A 12,501-nucleotide genomic window follows, 5' to 3' on the forward strand; every position below is an offset into this window, starting at 1 on the left:
CCTTAATGGCTACTAATCAAGCCTTTGTTGTATTTGCAGGTAGTCGACAATGTAGTTGAGGCAACGGAGGTGGCTGTTGGTGCCGTCCCGTTAGAAGTTCCAGCCCCCGGGGAGGTCGTTGAAGTCAGTGCTAATAAAGAACCCCCCGCTGTTGAAGTTAACCGTGCCGGTACTGAAGTACCCGCGTAGGAAGAAGACAGGACTACCCTAGCTGGCAGTAAGCACCTCCACGTGCCTCGCCAGGAGAGTTCACCCCTACTGTCCAGCCGCTACGCTTGGTGGGGAACCCGTCACTAAAGCTGCGGTGATCCATAAGGTAAGCATTTTGTTGTTGTATGAGTACTAATTCTAGGTTGAGTACTTGGTTGTCTTCCGTCGCTGACGCTAAGTGTTGTGCAAGACGTCTTCTATCCTGGGCCTTGGGTCATCGGGTTCAAGGTCAACAATCGATGATGCTAGTCGCTCGGTTGAAGATGCACCTCCCACACCTACTATAGCCCTAACGGAGAGAGATTTAGCTCTGACGGTCGAGACAGGTGCCGCATCACTTGTCGCCGTGTTGATGCATGACATAATCAACTCGATGGCTGACATTGCAGTGCCAGCCCCCGAGCCTGCTGTACCTGGGGCTCTTCCCATGGCTAGTCTTGTGGAGAGTCCACCCCCGCCTGTGATCGTGGAAGTTATCCCCCTCAACGCTGCTACTCCCGAAGCCCCTGAGCTTGAAGCCGCCAGAGCTCTTGAAGCCGTGGCTGCTACTGTCGGGATGACTTCCGAAGCTGGCACGTCATCTGGCTGTGAGATGGTTCTTGTGCCCAGCGTGAGGATCGAGTTGAGCATTGGGATTTAGGTGCTGCCTGAGGAGGTCCAGCTGATTGACGATCCTCTGCTAGATGCGCAAATGATGGCCACCATGCTCGAGATGAACCGACGCGTCGCGTCTTACATTAAGGTAAGTTTGAATTTTTGCCTTATGCTTCACTTCTGAATGTCTGCAATATGTACTTCGTGCGGTACCCGAGTAGTGATTTGTGGATAACAGGATTTGATCAACCGCTCTCGCCGGAAGTCCTAGTTGCTGCAGGACTATGGTGAGACCGTACAATGTGCTGAGGTATTGGAGAAAGAGCTGGCTAAAGAGTGACAGCAAAACTCCCAGCTCGTCATGAAACTTGACAGATCGGTGGCGACTTTCCAAGCGCAGGTGCAAGACTTAGAAAAGGAGAAAGAGCGCCTTGTTGCCCGGAATAAGTCATTGAGCCAGAAGCTTGAAGGTGAGTACTCATCTTTTTGTTGTGTCCGTCTATTGATAGCCTGTAGTCTTTTTGACTAATTTTTGGTCTCTGTTGTGCAGAGTATAAGAATCAGGAATCCCAGTTGAAGGCTACCATAACTAATTGGCAGAATGCCTACTATCGGACCATTGATCAACATGAGAGGCTGGGGCAGCAGGTGTACGAGCTGGAGCGCGACTTGGAGAAAGAGAGGAAGATGCACCAAGATGGTGAAGTTGAATTGATCAATGTCATGACGACCATCCAGGCGCAACAAGTCGAGCTTGGGGCCTGTAAGCTGGAGTTGCAAAGCTATCTGCGGTAGCCCGACCCTTGGCTGATATGGTGGAGCCTCCGGTTGATGGCGTGGATCCTTGTCCACTGGTGGAGATACTCCGAGATGCACCAGGGAAGATCACAGGCTACGTCTAAGGGATGGCGAAGTCCGTCTCAAAACAGTTGCTGACCTTCATAAAGTCCTACCTGACGCTGACTTGTCTCCTATCGCGGAGGGGATAGTGGGAGACTGCACGGACGAAGTCTTCCAGCAATATCTGCAAGAGATGGATCCATTATCGAGGAAATTGCCAAGCATCTGGACCTACAATGAACTCCTTACCTTTTGGGATAGGAAGAACACTTAGTTTTGTAATGGGATAAATGTGTAGATAACTCTAAGTCTAAATGCAATTTGTTGCTATCGACTTGTCATCTGTCGTGTTTAGTGCTTCTCACACTTGGTCCTAATTTTGCTCATATGACCGAGGTGAGTGTCTGTGCACAAGGCTACTATTGTGAGCCTCTTCGGAAGCAAATTGTTGGATACTCGGGTACTCGAGCTATCCAGTAGTGGTCATCGGCTAGTTTCTCCAGGATTCTGTTGACTAGGGCTTGTTTCCTCGACTCCCCTGAGTAGAGTATTTGCATGATTGCTGCTTTGTCAGGAGGGCCACATGGGAGTACTGCTCGCCCGTGTCCAGTTGACAAAGACGAGCAACATGTGAACACTGGTCGTCAGAGTCCTGACGGTAAGGATAGGCGTCACATGAACACTGTATGGGTGTGATGTGCATAGGGAGCTCTACCGTGCATTCACGAGAGCATACTGTAGCACTCTGGACGGTAGTCGGCTGCCTTGGCTTTAAATAGAGTTGCATCTGCATCTAGAGTGTTCATGGCTCAAGTTATAGCACAGGTTGGCTTGAGGTTTTTGTTGTTCATCAGGGGTAGCTTCCACCATATTTTCTAATGCTAGAAGAATTCTTGTGAAGAATACACAGGTGCTCCTTCCCTCTACAGTCTCTTTGGCCTAGCCTGGAGGCTATAATGCTAGAAGAATCCTCATGAGGAAGGTGCATCGTGTGCCCCGGGCTTTGTCCAGGATACCGCTAAGAATGGACTAGAGTGTAGCTTCCTTGAACGCAGGTTTCTTGTGTTCACTCATTTTTCTTCTTCCACGTTGAAGCTGCTTGTCCTGAGGTTAGGGTAGTCCCGAGACTGGTCACACACACTTTGTGATATTGTAAAAGCCTGGGACTTCTGTTGTAACCTTAATGAAAGCACGTATGCCTTATTGATGAGATGTTGCTATCTTGTTTCTTTGGCTTGTTTTGTTGCTGTACCTTGGGAATCTGGAGCTGCGAAACTCGTTAGTATGAGCCACATTAAGATAGATTTGTAGTAAATAAGTAGTCGATCAGGTAGTTTGTGGACTCCTAGACGACTTGATGGCTCTTGCGTTGCTAGTTCGCTAAGCGAACTGCCTGGGTGAGTTGAATAACTCATGTAGACTTATAATTAAAAGTCATACTGGGGCGTTGTGGCCCAAGGAGCTCAATGGCTCATTAGGATGCTGCTGACCCACTTTTGCAAGCCGCAATAAGGGAGAGAATAAGTAGTCGAATTTCACCGAAGATAACTGCATTATTATGCTAAAAACTTATAACGGTGGCCAGTGGCCTATTTACAATGCTGTGTAGTCTTCTAACTACGGATAGAATCGACAGAGATGCTCGATGTTCCATGAGTTGTTGACATTTTTGCCAAAAAGGTGTTGTAGCCTAGGCTTGTGACCTTGGATACGATGTACGACCCTTCCCATGGTGAATTAAGCTTGTGCAACCCCTTAGTGTCTTGGATACGCTTAAGGAACATGTCGCCTATGCTGAAAGAACGTTCTTTGATGTTGCGATCATGATAGCGGTGAAGACCCTCGAGGTACCTTGCAGACTAGACGAGTGCTGCACATCGGGATTCTTCTAGGCTGTCAAGATCTAGATGCCTTGTCTCCTTTGTTGCCCCTTCATCGTATTGCTCAACTGTTGGGGATTTCCACATAACGTCAACAGGAAGGATAGCTTCCGATCCATAGACCAGGAAGTAGTGCGACTGCCTCGTAGGTTTGCACGACTGAGTATGTAGCCCCCAGAGGATGTTGGGTAGTTCTTTGAGCCACTTGCCTCCTTTGGTGTTACCAATATCGTGCAATCTTTTCTTCAAGGCTTCCAGTAGCATCCCGTTGGCGCGCTCAACCTGACCATTGGCCCACGGGTGAGCAATAGAGACGTATCGAACATTGATGTCACTATTTTCACAATACTCCTAGAACTCGTGGTTGTTGAAATTGGAACCCAAATATGTGATTATCCGATTGGGGAATCCATAGCAATGGATGATCTCATCGAGGAAGTTGAGTACTCTATCTGCCTTGGGGCAGGTTGCTGGCTTGACCTCAATCCACTTGGTGAACTTGTCGATGGCTACCAATACTCGGTTGAATCCTTCGAACACTGTAGGAAGTGGACTGATCATATCAAGCCCCTAGCATGCGAAGGTTCATATTGGCGGTATGGTGATAAGCTTGTATGTAGGGGCATGGTGCTACTTGGCAAAGAATTGGCAACCTTAGCACCGGCAAACTAGTTCCTCAGTGTCCGCTAGGGTGGTGGGCCAGTAGAACGCTGCTCTAAAAGCCTTCCCCACAATTGTGCGTGAGGAGGCGTGGTTACCGCAAATGCCCTTGTGTATCTCCTCCAATATATCATTGCGGTCATGACGTGTGACGCACTTCATGAGTACTCATGAAGACGCGCCTCTTCTGTATTGCTCTACCCTTAATATGGGTTAAACATTCAACAAACATGTTTATGTTTTCTTGAATAGCATACCAGTGGTGTATGAGGGAACTTCGAGTACAATCTACGTAATTCGTGTATATGCTTGGAATTAAATCAAGTAATTCATGGCAAAAAGTTATCCTCTTTTTGCTGTGGTGTATTTATCTTCTTGAGCGTGCTGCAACTTTTTTTTTTGAACGAGCCAGCAGGAGAGCTGCTGCTATATTAAAAAAGCGGAGGAATGCCCGACGGGTGAAGTACAAAAGTTCTATACATACTGCACACACACATCCCAAAGCAAAAGGGAAAATGAGAGAGTGTAAAAAAATTCGATACTACAGATCCCTCACCACATTAATGAAGGACTCTAGGTGCTTAGCACCTGCCACAATCCATATAGCCCCCTGGTCTTTGATCTTATTTACCGTCGGATGTATCGTCTGCTCCTTGTTTTTAAAAATCCTGGCGTTCCTTTCATTCCAAATTTCCCATAGGACGAGAATAATTAAGCTTCGCAGCCCTTTCCTGTTGGCCACCTGAGCGGACGCCAAAGCTGTCCACCAACTATGCAGAGGCTCATGTCCATCCCAGTGGCCTGGGTCAATATAAGCGCATCGTGTCCATGCACCCATCTTTGCCCATATTGTCTTTGTAAAAGAGCACTCTCTGAAAAGATGAAGACCAGTCTCTTGAGTTATGTTACAAAGTGTGCATTGCAGCCGGTTAGGCCATCCCCATCTCTCCAGGCGATCCGCTGTCCATATTCTGTCTTGTACGGCTAGCCAGCTAAAAAACTTACACTTCGGCGGCACCCACATTTTCCAAATGATGGTGTCGAAGTTAGTTGTCATTGATCCTAAGAATTGAGCTTGGTAGGTAGATTGCGAATTATAATGTCCATCCATCGTAATTTTCCATACGATGGTGTCCGGCTGATCCGGGCGTAGCTGTATCCGATTGACTGCAACCCATAGACGGTGGTACTCTACAAAATGTGTCACAGAGAAGCCGCGGTGTAGTAGGTTTAAGTCTCGTATCCAAACATCATCGATCATAGCATCGTGCAGGGTCCTATTCTTCGTCCTAGAGATATTGAACAAATTCGGGGCCATGTCTCTCGGCGTCTATCCCTGTGCCCAACTGCTATGCCAGAAGGATGCTTTCTTGCCATCCCCAATTGTGATCGTGGTTGCCGCGGCAAAAAGTTTGTGGTCTACTTGTGAGCAAGGAATATCCCGTTGGTCTGAGAGCGGACCCTCATTCATCCAGTCGTGCCAAAGCCACCGTAGATGCAACGCTCGAGCGAATTTTGCTAGGTGTAGGATCCCTAAGCCGCCTCCTTTCCTCGGCCTTGCTGATCGCACCCAGTTTACTTTGCATTTACCGCTCATGATGTGTTCAGTTCCCACCCATAAGAACTGTTTTCTCTTTTCATCAATGCTTTTCATAATTTCTTTAGGCGCCTTCAAGGCCGTCAATATGTACACCGGTTGAGAAGTCAGCACGGCCTTGATGAGCGTGAGTCTGCCGGCCACAGTCATGTTCCTTCCATTCCAACTGGTAAGTTTCCCAATAACTTTGTCCACTAGAGGTTGGAAGTCAACAGTCCTTAGGCATTGTGTGGACAATGGAAGGCCTAGATACTTGATAGGGAATAATGTGCGCTTGGTAGGTAGGTTATGCGGAACTTCATTGAGTTGTACTCCCTCACAGCGGATAGGGACGGCCGTTGATTTGTGGAAGTTTGTTTTGAGCCCTGTTACTTCACCAAATCCATCCAGGATGTTGACCAGTGCATCTATTTCCTCCTTCCTCGGTGCTATAAAATCATCACGTCATCAATATACATTGATATATGGCATGATGGTGTCCGGCCACGTAGTTTGGTAAGAACTCCCAACTCAGTTGCCAGCTCCAAAATCCTTTGAAGTGGATCAATCGCTATGACGAAGAGTAGCGGAGACAAAGGATCACCTTGATGTAGTCCCCTACCCTGCGTGATAGGTTGGTTAGGACCCCATTTAGAAAGACGCGGGTGGAGGAAGTGGAGAGAATCGCCACGATCCAGTCACACCAGCGTGTCGAGAAGCCTAGGTGTTGTAGAAGCGAGAGGAGATAGTCCCACCTAATGGAGTCAAAGGCTTTCGCAATGTCCAGCTTGATGAAAATGGCAGGCACTCTCCCTCTGTGATACCACCTCGCTGTGCTACGCACCATCATGAAGTTGTCATGTATACTGTGTTTCTTGATGAAAGCACTCTAGCATTTAGAGACGATGGAGTTCATGTGCAGTTGCAGCCTAATCGCCAATGCCTTAGTGATGATTTTGATGAAAGAATGAATGAGGCTTATGGGCCTAAAATCCTGGATGCAATCTGCTCCCTCTTTTTTGGTAAAAGGATAATATTAGCCGTGTTGATTAGCTGGAGGTTGTTGCAGCGGAGGGCGTAGAACGCATTTACCGCTGCCATCACATCGTTCTTGATGATATCCCAACATGATTTAGGAAGAGTCCTGTGAATCCATCAGGCCCTGGTGCTTTATCACTCTGCATGTTTTGAATGGCATATTTGATTTCATCTTCGGAGAAGGCCAAGTCTAGGGAAGCTAGGTTGTGCTGGTTCAGTCCCAGGAGATCCCAATTAAAATCCCGACGTCGGGGTTGAGGGCATTGCATTGTTGCTTTGAAAAAAATTTGAATCTCATTTGCTTTTTCTTCGTGTGTACATGCCCATCCACTCCCCCTCCTAAGTTTCTGGATGTAATTTTTACATCGCCTAGAGTTGGCCCATCGGTGGAAAAAACGTGTGTTGGCGTCACCTAGCCTGAGGTTTGTTATTCGGCTTGCTTGCTTCCTACATGCCCGTTCAATAACCGCAAGTCCCATGACCCTTAATTTGAGGCGGTTGCACAGTGGCTGCTCTGCATCCGTAAGAGGTCGGTGCTCTTGCGTAGTGTCGAACCGTAGAATGACTTCTAGAGCCATATTCATTATCATCTTCGTGTCTGGTATGAAGCTACTGCTCCATTCTCTTAATTAGGCGCGCATATGTTGTAATTTGTGATACAGCCTGTGGAATGGCTCAACGTGCGGCGATTGGACGCTCCATGCTCGGCCTACAGTGTCTTTAAAACCTGGGAGCATTGTCCAAAAGTTTTCAAACTTGAAGGATTTGGGGCGTCTGGAGCCACCTTGGTTTGATAGCAAGAGTGGGCAATGGTCGGATAACGACATTGACAGGGCATGCAGCACGTGCTTATTGAAGGCCTGTTCCCATTCGTCATTGGCAAAAACCCTATCCAGCTTGACAAGGGTCAGGTTGCGTCGTTCATTACTCCAGGTGTACCTTCTATTTTGGAGATGTATCTCGCATAAGTCACAATCATCGAGCGCCCGTTTGAATGAGTTCATAAGTCTTGGGTTGATCTTGTTGTTGTTTCTGTCAGACACTTTATATATCAGATTGAAGTCTCCTAGTACCAGCCATTGGGAACCGGCGCTAGGTTTTTGTTGCCGAATTTCTGTTAGGAAGTTTGTTGTCCTGGTAGAACCAGTAGGGCCGTAGACTGCTGTCAAAGTGAATTCGTTCATCGCTTGTTGCGCTGTCACTCTTGCTGTGATGTGGTACTCTCCTACAACAACGTCGTTTATCATGACATGATTACTGTTCCACAGTAGCAGGATGCCTCCTCTTGTGCCGCTCGGCCCCCTGCTGGTTTGTAGGTGAATCTGTCAAGTCTATGCCCTCCTAGGTACGCGGCCGTGAAAAGATCAATCTCGCTAAGCTTTGTTTCTTGTAAACATGCAACGTGGCATAGAGTGTCAACAAGTGTCTCCCGGACCGTGTCACGCCTGGCTCTGTGGTTAAGCCCTCTAACATTCCAGCATAATATCTCAATGTTCATTTGCAACTTTTGTAGTCTCCAGTATTGCAGGATAGTGGTTGAAGAATGATGATCCCCAATGCATTAAGATCTGAATTTGGTCCATGTAAAACAGTGTGCCGGCAATGATAGTTTCTCTGTACTTTGTAAGCCCTCCAGGAACAAGGTCTGATATGAGCTTAGCAAAACTAACATCGCCAATTTTGCTTACATAATTCTTGTCCAGCAAGATGTTTCCAGGCTTTAGGTCACGAAGGACGATAGGCTCTGGTCTGCAAGAAAGCAAACCCACAAGATACCTCAAACATAATTTGGAATCGCAGAAGCCAATGGAGTGGATGCCCTTTATTGTTGACCAATTGGTCTTCTAGACTCCCATTCTTATCTGAAATTAACAGAAGCATTACAGGAGGCGCAGCAGGTACATAAGGCTGATATAATAGTTGCATATCGTCGACTGGACTGTGATTGAAGCGCAGGAGCATAATAGAACCAGGTATTACAGAAGCAGGTACAGAAGCCTGATATAACAGTAGCACATCATCAACTCGACTGTGATTGAAACGCAGGAGCAAAATCGACAGAGGCATTACAGAAGCACAGGATGAATGTAAACAAAGGTCGATGTAAGCATAATTGATGGCCCAACTCAGGTGTCTGGTTCTAGGATTACAACCAAATTGAGAAGATGCATATGCTGAAGGTGAACACACAATGATGCAAACATAGCTGCTAGCCCATGTCATCTGTCCGGCTTTAGGCTTACAAACAAATTGGAAAGACGCATTGAACATCTGGAGATTGTGGATGGTTTTTGCCCTGGAAAGTAACTGATACACTACACTTAACATTGGTGGCTTGTGAACTCTCGGTGCTGCTGGAGACGCAGATCAGTTGGCCTGTTGGATGGTTGCTGCCTGGGCAGGCATTGCCTGGACAGCTTCTGGCTGGCGTGAGGCTTCTTCCTGGAAATCTTCAATGGCTTCACCGGCCACCGCCGCCATGGCTTCATCAAGCTGCTCGGCCACTGGGTCGTCGAGGTTGAAGATGGCTGTCAGCGCTGCAATGATGTCCTGCGCCACCGGCCCCTAGAACATGGACAGAAATTCTTGCAGTGTAACCTCGATGTGCTGCATCTCATCAGTTAGCAGACCAAGCTTTTTGCATAGATTATGTTGTGCCCGTTGCATCGCCGGCATGGGTCTGCGGGTAGCTACCTTGCGCTGCGGCGTACCGTGGACATGTCGAAGATGCGTCGCGGTCGGCGGGTTTTGTTCGTCCCCTCCTTGAGCTGCTGGTTCTGCTCGTCCCTGTGTTCCTCCACTGGAGGTTCATGGAGCACTTGCGCCGGCGTGGTGAAGAATGTGTTGATGACGTTGGTGCTGCGTGGGCTGCTGCGTTGCAGCGCCGTTGTGGTGGAGAAGGTGCTGGCGAGGTTGTTGCTGCTAGGACTGTTGCGCTCAGGAGTTCTCTGCCCTGCAGTCGGCTGAAGGTTGAAGTCACTGTCATGCTCACTGCTGGCGTGAAACAGACCTGCCTCGCCATCGGTGTTGTTGGTTGGCTGCATCTGTGCATCATGAAGGCGAATAGGGGATGCAAGTTGAAATGGTGAAACAGAAACATTGTTAAAACACGGTGAGTCTGGTTGCTGGCCATGGCCTTCCAGCTGAGCCTGTAGCTTCTGTAGAGCCGCATCCACCTCTTGTACAGAGACGGCGTTGACGTTGACTCCCCCCTCCTTCTGGACGTCCTCCAGGATGCGTGCGAACACATGAGGCACCTTGACCATGGACAGGTCATTATTGGCTTCCGTATGTCCGCGCGCTTCGGACCAGGCTTCAATTCCTTCATGTGGTACGCCAACCTTGTCCACCAGGGTGGCCGCTTTGCTGCCATGGTCGAGGGAGATGGTGTTCAGGTGTAGCTCTTCCCTGTCCTCCCCTTCCTAAAACATGCACAGAAAATTCTTGGCGGCCTCCGCCATTGTGGAGGCGCGGTTGGAGAACAGAAATTTGTAACTCGATGGACTTCCTGTCGCGCAGGGGGGCAAAGGATAACGGCGGCGGTGGCGTGGCGTTGTCGCAGTTGGAGACGCCGTGGTGCTGACGCCCCCTATTCCTGCTGCTGCCACCCCACGTCCTGCTCCTAGGCGAGCATTCATGCTCACGGTAGGAGTCGTTGCCCAGGTGTTTGCGCGTGTCGTGGCCGCGGTGAGCGCGGTCACCGCGCCCATGGTGTTCCTGGTCATCGTCGTCGTCCTTCCTCCGGCGCCACACGTTCCACCTGGTGTTGTGGTGGTCATTGTTGTGGCTTCTTTGATGACAGCCACAGTCCTCTCTGTCCTAGCGCCGTTCCTCCTCCCCCGCCACGCTGCTTCGGCCAAGTCGAGGTTGGTCCGGGCGTGGTGGCGAGCGTGTCCTTGCTTCACGTTCCATCGCCCTGCGTGGTGCCATCTCCCCGTCGATGCAGTCGAGATGCCAGGGAGGAAGCCGGTGGACTGCGGGCGTGCACGACGTCCTGTCGTCGAGGTTGACCGAGGAGAGGGTGTAGTCTTGGATCTCCTCTAGGTGCAGGATGACGCAATGCTTGACGCCGCGCTGCCACTGGTCGGGTGGCGCCTTGGACACCATCACAGACTCCAACCTGGCATCCCGCGCGCGGCCGGTAAACTTGAGCCACACGCACTTGGGGATAGAGCTTAGGTTCGCCGTCCAGGCCCACAGGTTTATGGTCTTCGTCTCCTCTAGGTGGTCGAGGTTGGTGTCGATGGCCTCCAGTGCGCAGGTGTTGCCGATGATGCGCTCCGCGATATCTGCCCTCCAGGCATGCATAGGCACGCCATCGAGAAAGAGCCTGACTCTGACGAGGAGAGTTGCTCCTTCTGCATCCCGGAGGCTCCTCCACTTGGTGAAGAGGACCTCGATGCCGGCACCCATTGCCTTGCCCCTCTGAAGCGCCTCGGAGCAGTGGCTGCTGTGCTTGCTTCAGGGAAGTGACGTGAAACAGTTACCTCGCTGTGGCGCAGCTTGAAGTCTTCTCTGATGGCCCTCTCGACGTCCCGTGGTTCAACTGGCTCCCGGCCGTGGACCGCCAGGTGACCGCCGCCGTGGAGTCCTAGTCCTGCAGATCGGCGTCGATGTCGTCGGTGGACTGAACGAGGCAGTCCACCTGCTCTAGCTTGGTTGCAGGGTCTCTGAGTCTGGACATGTTGGTCGTGGAGGTGGGCGTCGGCGGTGGAGGAAGTGGAGATGAAGCCCGGGCGCGGTGCGCTGCTTGGTGTCGAGCAGGAGCAGGTGGAGCTCTGTTGCCGCTTGTGCTTGGTCAATGGGGAGGTGGAGCTCTGTTGCCGCGTGGTGGTGCTTGGTGGCGAGCAGGAGGCGGGCTGTAGTTGTTGTGGCGGTTGTTGGAGCAGGATCTTGCACGGTGGCTGAAGCGGTGGCAGACGAAGCAAAGGTCGGGGTCCTAACAAGATGCGGCGCGGTGGTCGAGGGCCAAGTAGATGAAGCAGCGCCCTTCTTGCATGGAAGGCGCGTAGACTTGGTGAAGCTAGATGCTGTTGCCGGGTGCTGGGAGCGTGGCGTGAAAGGGGTCGGTCGTGTTGAGGCGAGATGGCCGGCGAGTTGAAAGCGCCCCCCTCTGCCACCAGTAAGGTTGCCTGACGGGCATCCAACCATCTTGAGCAGAGAATGCGCGCCGGTCAACTCAGGCGCGGCTCCAGAGGTGGCCAGACAGTGAGTGGTTGAAGAGGGGAAACCGCGGCTGTTGGAGTAACTGCGGGCAGCTTCAGTAATGGCGGCCTGCCGGTCTTGAGGTTGCTACACGATTTGAAATGACCTTGGCGAATCTTGCACCGTGGATCCTCTGACCACTTGCACGAAGGAGCGGCAGAACAGTGGGGAGAAGCCCTGCTGCGCCTCCGGTGTGTCCTGCACAAAGGGGCTTACCTGGGATGCAACACCGGCAATGGATTTGTGGGTAGGGGATCTTGGAGGGGCGGATGTGCTCAGATCTGGTTGAGATTTGGATTTGGTATTTGATTTGGTGGGGGGAAACGGGGAGGGCCAAGCAGCCGCGGAGGTCCTGGGAGCAGCGTGCTGCAACTAGTAAGGCCCTGTTTGGCATGGCTCCAACTCCGGGTGGAGCTGCTCCACTCCAGAACTCCAAATGGAGCCAGCTCCGCTCCAAAACTCCAGAACTAAAATGGGATGTTTGGCTAGATGGGTGCT

Source organism: Setaria viridis, chromosome 7 (assembly GCF_005286985.2).
Source record: "Setaria viridis chromosome 7, Setaria_viridis_v4.0, whole genome shotgun sequence".
Classification (NCBI taxonomy): Eukaryota; Viridiplantae; Streptophyta; class Magnoliopsida; order Poales; family Poaceae; genus Setaria; species Setaria viridis.